The following is an 11,366-nucleotide window of genomic DNA, read 5'->3' on the forward strand; positions in this document are numbered from 1 at the left end:
GGATGACCATCTTTGAGGGGGGGAGAGGTGACAGGCAGCGATTAAACCTGAGCGTCACCGCACCTCAGGCGAGGGGGCAAGGTAGAGAAGGCGGGGCCTTCACGAAACCTCGTGTGTTGACAGGCCCTGCGACTGCTGAGGGTATCACGTGTGGACACACACACACCCACACTTACACACACGCGGAGACACACACGCAGACACACACACAAACCCACACATGCACAGACACATGAACGCACACACAAATGTTCACACACCCATCCAAACCAGCAGCAGAATTTTTGCCACTTCCTCATCTTGGGCACTGAAGCTAAATTTTTCTTGAATATAAATTTAGGGTACCCAATTCATTTCTTCCAATTAAGGGGCAATTTAGCGTGGCCAATCCACCGAGCCTGCACATCTTTGGGTTGTGGGGGCGAAACCCACGCAGACACGGGGAGAATGCGCAAACTCCACACGGACAGTGGACCCAGAGCCGGGATCGAACCTGGGACCTCGGCGCCGTGAGGCAGCGGTGCTAACCCACTGCGCCACCGTGCTGCCCACTGAAGCTAATTTTAACATTCCTGCTGCCACCTTCAGACCAACCCAGGCTGGGGACTGAGAAATAACACACAGACACATCTTCCTCATCTGTTCTAAGTACACGTTAGCCCTCACTGCTGTTTAGCCCTGTAACCTGGGTAATCAGGTTTCATGAGCGACTGGCTGACATCAGAATAGACTGGAGCTGGAGTCTGACCGGAAGGCAGGATCCCCGCCCGGCAGTCTGCTCGATAAATGCTGTGGGCCTGATTCAAGGGGACACAAGACTCCAAAATGACTTCCGGAATCAGTGGAAGTGTCTTATGGCCGTGTTTTCCCGAAGTCGACTGTCAGAATCGCTAACCTACACAGCTGCTGTAAAGAGACAAAAGTAGCGGCAGCTCCACAGAGGCTTTCCTGACCAGAAAACATTGCAGGCCATGAAAGACTTTGAAGTGTTTTAATCTAGGAATCACGGCAGTTAAATTGGACCCAGCAATGTGATAATGGCCGGGCAATCTGTTTTTAGGTGTTGGCTGAGGGATACATATCGTCAGGGGAGGGGAGGGATGGTGGTGGTGGGAGAGGGGGGCGGTTGGGTGGGGGGGGGGGGGTGGAGGGGGGGTCTGTCTTCAAAATAGCAGTGGGGTTCTTCTACATCACCCAAAGGCCAGATAGGCTCTTGCTTCACATGGCTCGTCCCAAAAAGAGCGTCTCCGACTGCGCAGCTCTCCCTTGGTACTACGTCAGCCTGTGCTTTGGTCTCGAAATGTAACCAGCTGATTGAGGCATCTAGCTCTCTGTCATCATGGAACTATGCCACGAGGCTGCCTCTGGAGACGGACATCTTAAGTTCAGTTTAATAAGGACCTCTCATTGAATACACACCTAAGGAGGCTGCTGGCCCCATAGATGAAGCATGGTATAAACAAGAGCTCCTGAACAAGGACAAAAATGAAGCATGCCCTGTCGGTATGGTATTGCAGGCATTGCGATGAGTGACAATGGCCCTCTGTTCATGAGCGAAGAATTCAGTCGATTAACAAAAGATTGGGAACTTCAGCATTATGCATCATCTCTGCATCATCTTCAGTCTAATGGAAAGGCGGCACTGAAAATCGGCAAAGGATTATTCAAGAAATGGAGCAAATCTAGCACTGGCGCATATAAGGCAACCCTTGAGTGGAGAAACACACCCACTGAAGGCATGGAAAGACTTCCTGTCCAGAGACAAATCTCACACTGCACATAACCTACTCTTCCAATGGCGAAAAACCAAAAGTAGTAGCAGACATTTTGTTTTTATAAATTTAGAGTACCCAATTCATTTTTTCCAATTAAGGGGCAATTTAGTGTGGCCAATCCGCCTACCCTGCACATTTTAGGATTGTGGGGGCGAAACCTACGCAGACACAGGGGGAACGTGCAGACCCCGCACAGACAGTGACCCAAGCCGGGAATCGAACCTGGGACCCGGGAACTGTGAAGCAACAGTGCAACCCCTGTGCTACCATGTCACCCACTCAAACCAAGGATGACAGTCATGTAAGAATGCCGTAGCGGTGCAGGGTGGGGTGTTGCGGGCACAGCAACGGTTTTGAGGTAGTGTTCACTCGCATCCAGCCTGGGCCCTCGAAGAGATCAAAATGGATCGAGAGATTTAAAAATGGGACATGGATGCACAAGGCCCAAAAACGCCCAGTTCGAGTCGGAACGGCCCCTGTCCAACTCTGGTCACATCGAAAAGTATCCACTTACCCGGGCATGTTGAAAAGGCTCTGACCTCTGACCCACGATGCAGATTAACTCCCTCAGCAGTGGAATCCTCACAGGAAGAGCAGTGAAGAAAATTGGAGCAGGTGGTGTACTCCTTTCCTGCAGCACTCGCTGCTGTATCCCAGTAGGTTTAAAGATACAGTATCAATACTAGCCACCAGGCGAATGAGTGAATAGATAGAGGGTGGTGGGTTGGGTAGTTGGGAGAGGTTAAGTGGGTAAGTTGCTGGGGTGGGCAGAGTGGCAGGCGGGATCTTTCCAAGCCCAGCAGGCACTGCCAGATTTTCCCATCCCGCCCGCGGCGATACAAATCCTCCCAACACACGGCAACGGCAGGCGGAGTGAATCACCATACCGTACGAGGCTACCGACAAAATGCCGGAGAAAAGATCGGTGCGCGATGGCCTGCATGAACGCGATGGGTCGAAGGGCCCCTTTTTGTGCTGTAAAGCCCTACGACTCTGCGACCCAGGTGAGGAAATTGGGGTGGCGGCGAGGGTGGGGCACAGGGTTTCCCACACCCAACTTGCAAAAAGGCTGCTATGTTTTACCTGGTAGCTTCGCCTCGCCACATCACATGGACACCTCTCGCCCCTGATAAAATACCAGCGGAGACAGGTTGGCAACAGGCACAGCACTGCCATCGTGTGCCATGGGTCTGCCTCGTTACAGTGGTAAAATGAATTTATCAAAGCAGGATACGATGCCATCTGCCCAGCAACAGGTAGAAATCTGCCTAGAAACAGCAGTAGCTGGCATTCAAAAGGCAGGATGAGACGCCACTTTCTCAGTCATGAGGATAGCAGTCATCTAGGTAGAATCAGGTGTAAATCAGTCGAAACAGCATTTACTGCCCAATCCTCCTTGCCTTGAGAAGACATTTAAGAGTCACCACATTGCAGTGGATCTGGAGACAAACCAGGTAAGAATAATAGACTTCCTTCCCTGAAGAGGCAGCAATGAACCAGATGGGTTTTTACGGCAACCGACACGGTCATCGTTGGTCTTTTAATTCCAGATTTTTATTGAATTCAAATTTCTCCATCTGCCGAGGTGGGATTCGAACCCGAGTCCCCTGGGTCACTGGATTACTGGTCCAGTTACAAGACCGTCGCTTCCCTGCAAACTGATGGAAAGAATATGCACATACGAACATATGAATGCATGGTAGCACAGTGGGTAGCACTGGTGCTTCACAGCGCCAGGGTCCCAGGTTCGATTCCCCGCTTGGGTCACTGTCTGTGCGGAGTCTGCACATTCTCCCCGTGTCTGCACGTCCTCCGCGTGCTCCGGTTTCCTCCCACAAGTCCCAAAAGATGTGCTGTTAGGTGAATTGGACATTCTGAATTCTCCTTCCATGTTACCGAACAGGCGCCGGAGTGTGGCGACTAGGGGCTTTCCACAGTAACTTAATTGCAGTGCTAACCCTACTTGGGACAATAAAGATTATTATTATATGAATGTCAGAGCCTCTGCCATCGCTATCCATTGTGGTGATATGTATCACTGTAAATACACAAGGAGTTAATGCAAATACACTACAACTAAGTAAACACTAGAGGGAGCACCAGAAACATCATGGCATGCAGGCATACAGCTAATGAACACATAGAATAGGACACGACCAATGGGCAGTCAAGACACCCAGAGGTGACACTACCACTTGGGGCTACCCATATAAAAGGTCAGAGCACACATGCTCTTTCTCTTTCCATTGGCGACACTCAGAGAGACAGGGGCAGATCAGGACGCATCACACCCACCGCATGGCTTAGAGCAGACTGGTTAGTTAGACTGAGTTACTACAGCAAGATCAGCAGGAGAGTCGAACTCAAGTAGGAGAATTGTTAACAGTTCAATAAATGTGTTAAACCTATCTCCAAGTCTGAACCTTCCTTTGTCAGAGTATACATAGAGGAAGCAGTTTATGCTACACGAAGAAGCAGAACACAACACCCATAGCTCAAGACGATAGCATGTATGTAAAAGCGTGCATTGCCATAGCAGCCTCGAGTGAATTGCAACACGTCACATTGAACCATCTTCCCTTTGCAATCTTACCCATGTTACCATCTTTTGTGGGAGGGATTAGATCCCCAACGTGTTGGCAAAATGTTCAGGTGGGTGAATCAGCACTCACACATTCCAATAGAGACCCTGGCGGGTATCTCTGCTTTCCAAAATTCAGGCATTGCTGAAGCCACCCTCCAGGCCACCGCGGGTGTGACCTCCTCCTTGTTCAATGTGGCAAGTTTCCCTGTTTGAAACCAAAACAGAGAGTGCCAGAGAAACCCGGCAGGTCTGGACAGAGCAAGGGAGTTGACGTTCAGGTCTTCTTCTTCCGAAGAAGATTCCTGTGCAACTCAAAAAGTCTGGTCCTGCCGTTATCAATGCATTTTCCCATTGATTCAACCACGTGCTGCTGGAAAACCTATTGCAGGGATGCACCATCGGCAGGACTGGAAGGTCTTGCTGGAAAATTCCATCCTATGTCTTTCTCTCTCTCACTCTCTCTCCCTCTTTCTCTCCCTCTTTCTCTCCCTCTCCCTCTTTCTCTCCCTCTCCCACATACCCTCTCCTCTCTCTCTCTCTCTCTCTCCCTCTTTCTCTCCCTCACCATCTCTCCTCTCTCTCTCTCTCCCTCTCCCTCTTTCTCTCCTTCTCCCGCTTTCTCTCCCTCTCCCTCACACCCTCTCCTCTCTCTCTCTCTCCCTCTCCCTCTTTCTCTCCCTCACCCTCTCTCCTCTCTATCTATCTCTCCCTCTCCCTCTTTCTCTCCCTCTCCCTCCTTCTCTCCCTCTCCCTCTTTCTCACCCTCTCCCTCACACACTCTCCTCTCTCTCTCTCTCCCTCTTTCTCTCCCTCTCCCTCTTTCTCTCCCTCACACCCTCTCCTCTCTCTCTCTCTCTCTCTCCCTCTCCCTCTTTCTCTCCCTCTCCCTCACACCCTCTCCTCTCTCTCTCTCTCTCCCTCTTTCTCTCCCTCTCCCTCTTTCTCTCCCTCTCCCTCTTTCTCTCCCTCTCCCTCACACCCTCTCCTCTCTCTCTCTCTCCCTCTCCCTCTTTCTCTCCCTCACCCTCTCTCCTCTCTCTCTCTCTCTCCCTCTCCCTCTTTCTCTCCCTCTCCCTCTTTCTCTCCCTCTCCCTCTTTCTCTCCCTCTCCCTCTTTCTCTCCCTCTCCCTCACACCCTCTCCTCTCTCTGTCTCTCCCTCTCCCTCTTTCTCTCCCTCACCCTCTCTCCTCTCTCTCTCTCTCTCCCTCTCCCTCTTTCTCTCCCTCTCCCTCTTTCTCTCCCTCTCCCTCTTTCTCTCCCTCTCCCCCTTTCTCACCCTCTCCCTCACACACTCTCCTCTCTCTCTCTCTCCCTCTTTCTCTCCCTCACACCCTCTCCTCTCTCTCTCTCTCTCCCTCTCCCCCTTTCTCTCCCTCTCCCTCACACCCTCTCCTCTCTCTCTCTCTCTCCCTCTTTCTCTCCCTCTCCCTCTTTCTCTCCCTCACACCCTCTCCTCTCTCTCTCTCTCTCTCCCTCTTTCTCTCCCTCTCCCTCTTTCTCTCCCTCTCCCTCTTTCTCTCCCTCTCCCTCACACCCTCTCCTCTCTCTCTCTCCCTCTGCCTCTTTCGCTCCCTCTCCCTCACCCTCTCTCTCTCTCTCTCCCTGCAGATACAGTCAGACCTGTTGAGTTTTTCCAGCACTTTCAGCTTTTATCCCACATCCCCAGAACCTGCGGTACTTTGCTGTTGTTAGGGGGTTCCTGTTTGATTTGAATGCCCCGTTTGCATGTCCATGAGGAGGTGGAGTTATTTACAGCGCAGAGAAAGGCCATTCTCCCATCCGCTGCAAGGTGCCTCTCTGTGGGGTGACCCAGAACCATTTGTCCAATCTACCCCCAAATTCCTGCCAATTATTTCCCTCAAGTTCCCATCCAATTTCCTTCTCAAACCATTGATCACCTCGGCTTCCACCGACCCCACGGGCAGCAAGATCCAAATCATCACCGCTCGCTGTGTCTAGAAGGCTTTTCCTCAAATTCTCCCTGCCTGCCGTACCCAGACCTTTACATCCATGGTCCCCTCATCCTTCAGCTAGTGGGAACTGATTTTCCTTATCCCCCCTTACCTCAACCTGTCCTGATCTGGTACACCTCAACCAAATCTCCCCTCTATCTTCTTTGCTCCAAGAATAAACAGCCTGGTAGTTATAAACCCTCTCATCTCTGCTGAGGATCGAAACCAGATCCACTCAGGAGGTTAACATGGTCGACACCTCGGGCGAAATTCTCCGCCCCGCCCCGCCACATTTCTGCCCCGGCCGGCCGGCGGGAGTCTCCGTAACACCGGCCGGTCAATGGGGTTTCCCATTGTGGGGCAGCCCCACGCCGTCGGGAAAACCCCCGGGCGCCGGCAAAACGGAGACTCCCGCCGGCGGAGAATGACGCCCCTCAACTTTACACCCTCCAGTCCTATTAATGCAGGATGTCTTTTCCACACTGACCCCTGTAGTCCACTCCAGACACTGGAGTCCCGGGTCCATTATCCTGTCTCCGGAATATGGCGGCCTTTCAGGTGCACTTCTCCCCCCCCCTCCCCGTCGAACAGTCGACGAGGGTGTGGAGTGTTGACGGGGGTCAGCCCTGAACATTTAACCCTCAGCCTCTGTCACTGATAAGGCAGATTGTCCGACCATTTTCACACCTGCCTCTTTGCTGGGATCTTGCTGTTCTCTAATTGGCTGCCACCGCAACAGTAGCTGGCTCTCTCTCGGTGCCTGAACTTGGCGACCCTGGACCTCCGGGGTCGGTCTATCGTTCTGCTCGGCAGATGGTTTGCCTTTTGTAGTACGTAACCCTCGCCGCTCTCACCGTCTGCCGCCAGGCGTACGGGACGGATTCACAGACTGGTAATCGGCCTGTGTGGTCATCAAGTCCTGGGGTGGCACTCAAACCCGGAGTTTCCGTCTCAGCGGCAGGGATGCTAACCCACTGTGCCAAAAGACCTCCGGTGCACTCGTGGCTACACTTGGAAAATAAAAATGCCTAATTGGGTGTGAAGTGCTCTGGGGCGTCCAGAGGTTGCGAACAGTGCTACATAAATTTGTTTAAGTTGGATTCGGCAGAGTCTGGCAGCCTGGGCCTTCATTAGCAGCAAATTAAGGTGTCTCACCAACCCATTAGCATTGAGTGGCACTGGTCGGCGAGTTGGAAAATGATTAATTCTTAATGCTTCTGAACGTTGGCCCCAGTGTTGGACAGATGGCAACTGGGATGTTTCTCTGGCAGATTGAGCATAAGGGTTGGGCAACTTGCCCATTGATCCATATGTGCATGCTGGCTTTCAAAATCAAATCCACTCTCCAAATAATACTTCCCCATGCCCTGTAGGGGAAAGGGTCACTTTGTTACCAGAGCCATTTATATTCCCAAAACAGGCAGTTTCATTGGCAGCCCTTCAGTCCAAGTGTCCACCTGGGCATATAGGCCATGAGGAAACCGCTGTTGAACGAGGCCTTTGCCCATCAAAATGGCTTCCAAGGCAAGTTCTTCCTCATTAGAATCCTTCTTCACGAGGTTCCTCATCGGTAACCCTCTTAATGAGGGAACATTTCCAACACGGTGTCTTAATGAGAGAGCATTGTCATCAGGGCCCCTTACCACAATCGCAATTTCATTACTTTTCATCCCCCCCCCCACCCCCCCACTGTTTAATGTAAAGTTTTTGTTTGAAGTTGCCGGATTTGAGATCCTGCGAAATGCCTCCTCCCCTCCCCCGACATCCCATAAGCGGCTCCGGCGGCGAGTTGCTTCTGGCACCAGGGATGCCCCCGGGGGAGGGATTCTGAATTCGATATGTATAGCGATGTATAAGGTGTTGGTGAGGCCGCATCTGGAGTATTGTGTTCAGTTTTGGTCTCCTTACCTGAGAAAGGACATATTGGCACTGGAGGGAGTGCAGAGGAGATTCACTAGGTTGATCCCAGAGTTGAGGGGATTAGATTATGACGAGAGGTTGAGTAGACTGGGACTGTACTCATTGGAGTTTAGAAGGATGCGGGGGGATCTTATTGAGACATATAAAATTATGAAGGGGATAGATAGGATAGATGCGGGCAGGTTGTTTCCACTGGTCGGGGAAAGCAGAACTAGGGGGGCATAGCCTCAAAATAAGGGGAAGTAGATTTAGGACGGAGTGTAGGAGGAACTTCTTCACCCAAAGGGTTGTGAATCTCTGGAATTCCTTGCCTAGTGAAGCAGTTGAGGCTCCTTCTTTAAACGTTTTTAAGAAAAAGATAGATGCCTTTCTAAAGAGTAAAGGGATTCGGGGATATGGTGTACGGGCCGGAGAGTGGAGCTGAGTCCACAAAGATCAGCCATGATCTCATTGAATGACGGAGCAGGCTCGAGGGGCCAGATGGCCTATTCCTGTTCCTAATTATTCTTATGTTCTTATGATACGACTCCAGCCTGGGGCCCACCTTGAGAATACCCAGTGTGAAAGCACAGGTCGAGGCAAGTCAGCCCATGCCAGCCCTGTGAAAGAGCGATGCTATTGGACTCATTTCCCCCGCACGTCTGCCCCCCCCCCCCCCAAATATTTTCCCTCTAAATCTTTGAAAGTGATATGACAAGTCCATAAATCCTGGAACTCCCTCCCTGACAGCACTGTGGGAGTACCTACACCAACAGGGACTGTGGCGGTTCAAGAAGGCGGCTCACTATCATCTTCTCAATGGACATTTACAGATTGGCGATAAATGTTGGGCCTGGCTTTGGGTTTGACAACAGGGAAATTCCTGTCTTGGCATTCCCACCACCAAACATTCATTCCCTGAAGGGGGGACTCGCAAGGCATGGGCTGAAGTCTACCTGGATGCTCCAATTTGAGCGAGCTGCCCGTTTGTTAAAGGCCCTTAAAGGAGCCAGTGCCCGGACCTGGGAGAAAGAGCAAGGTAGCAGCCTGTGCCCCAGGGAAGAGTGATGCAAGCTCCCCATCGCAACAGAAATTGGCCGTAGGATCCTGCTTCGGACACCTTGAATCCAGCTTCCAGTCTGTAGTATGTCAATAGCAAGTCTTTATTGACAACTGTGAACCATGTGCTTACATACAGCAGATTTAGAGCTGACCCCCGTTCTAGGCCTTAACGCAACTGTGTCCATCTCCAAACTGAACCCAACTCGAGGTTATGTGTCTTCTTACGCCGTGGGGGCGGTACTGTACTCAGTCCCACATTAACCCTTTATACACCGGACCATTCACCACACTACCTAACTTTTATTCGTTGAGGGGATGTGGATGTCTCTGTTTGGGTCAGCATTTACTGCCCAATCCGTAATTGCCCTTGAACTGAGTGGCTTGCTGGGTAATTTCAGAGGGTATTTTAAGAATCAACCACATTTCTGCGGATCGGGATGATCTGGTAGCAGATGTATTTTCTATGTTCTATGTTCTATGTAGGCCAGACCAGGTAAGGACGGCAGATTTCCTTCCCTGAAGTGAACAATTAGTGACAATATCTTCATGGTCATCATTGGACTTTTAATTCAAGATTCTTTACTATTATTTCACCATCTTCCTCGGGGGGGGGGGGATTTGAACCCAGGTTCCCAGAGCATTGTCCATGGGTCTCTGGATTCCTACGCAACCGGCTCCCCTCATAACCTCAATTGCCCCAAGATCCACGAAGAGTGGAGGGGCAACAGTTTTCTATTTGAACCACGAACAGGTGCGTGGATAGGACGGGGATGAAGGCAGGGATTGGCTGATAGTCCTCCTATCTCTGAGTGACAGGGTTTAGGGTCAGGTCTTACTCCAGGGTTCGAGTGCAGAAATCTAAGCTGGCACCCTGTGATCGTGTACGAAGTAAGTAATGGCATGATGGGAAAACTGGTCAATGGGAAGAATGGTCAACTATTCGATACAATGTAAGAAATGCTGATCTAGCCATTCCAATATACCAGATCCCTGGTAAGACCGATAAGGCTGTCTCCGCATAACCTAAAGCACGAATAAGATCAGAGAAGGTCAAGCTAATCCAAAATGCCTGACCTCTGTAATTCCTGATAAGGCTAACTCGTCATAACCCAGGGCGGTTTGAATAAGACAAGATAAGGAATGGATGAGTCTCCTCTGACCTTTTAATGTTCTATCAAAGGACAAGATAATGGTATGAGGGATGAGACAAAGAGTCCGAGAAGATCAACAGGTCATGCCGGTTTCATGACATTGCTTACGTTTCTACTTCCGATCGAATTCCTGACTTGGAGGAAAATGTAACTGGTCTGATTAGTAAGTTTGCAGACGACACAAAGGTTGGTGGAATTGCGGATAGCGATGAGGACTGTCTGAGGATACAGCAGGATTTAGATTGTCTGGAGACTTGGGCGGAGAGATGGCAGATGGAGTTTAACCTGGACAAATGTGAGGTAATGCATTTTGGAAGGGCTAATGCAGGTAGGGAATATACAGTGAATGGTAGAACCCTCAAGAGTATTGAAAGTCAAAGAGATCTAGGAGTACAGGTCCACAGATCACTGAAAGGGGCTACACAGGTGGAGAAGGTAGTCAAGAAGGCATACGGCATGCTTGCCTTCATTGGCCGGGGCATTGAGTATAAGAATTGGCAAGTCATGTTGCAGCTGTATAGAACCTTAGTTAGGCCACACTTGGAGTATAGTGTTCAATTCTGGTCGCCACACTACCAGAAGGATGTGGAGGCTTTAGAGAGGGTGCAGAAGAGATTTACCAGAATGTTGCCTGGTATGGAGGGCATAAGCTATGAGGAGCGATTGAATAAACTCGGTTTGTTCTCACTGGAACGAAGGAGGTTGAGGGGCGACCTGATAGAGGTATACAAAATTATGAGGGGCATAGACAGAGTGGATAGTCAGAGGCTTTTCCCCAGGGTAGAGGGGTCAATTACTAGGGGGCATAGGTTTAAGGTGAGAGGGGCAAAGTTTAGAGTAGATGTACGAGGCAAGTTTTTTACGCAGAGGGTAGTGGGTGCCTGGAACTCACTACCGGAGGAGGTAGTGGAGGCAGGGACGATAGGGACATTTAAGGGGCAT

The sequence above is a fragment of the Scyliorhinus torazame genome, chromosome 27, assembly GCF_047496885.1.
Source record: "Scyliorhinus torazame isolate Kashiwa2021f chromosome 27, sScyTor2.1, whole genome shotgun sequence".
NCBI lineage: Eukaryota > Metazoa > Chordata > Chondrichthyes > Carcharhiniformes > Scyliorhinidae > Scyliorhinus > Scyliorhinus torazame.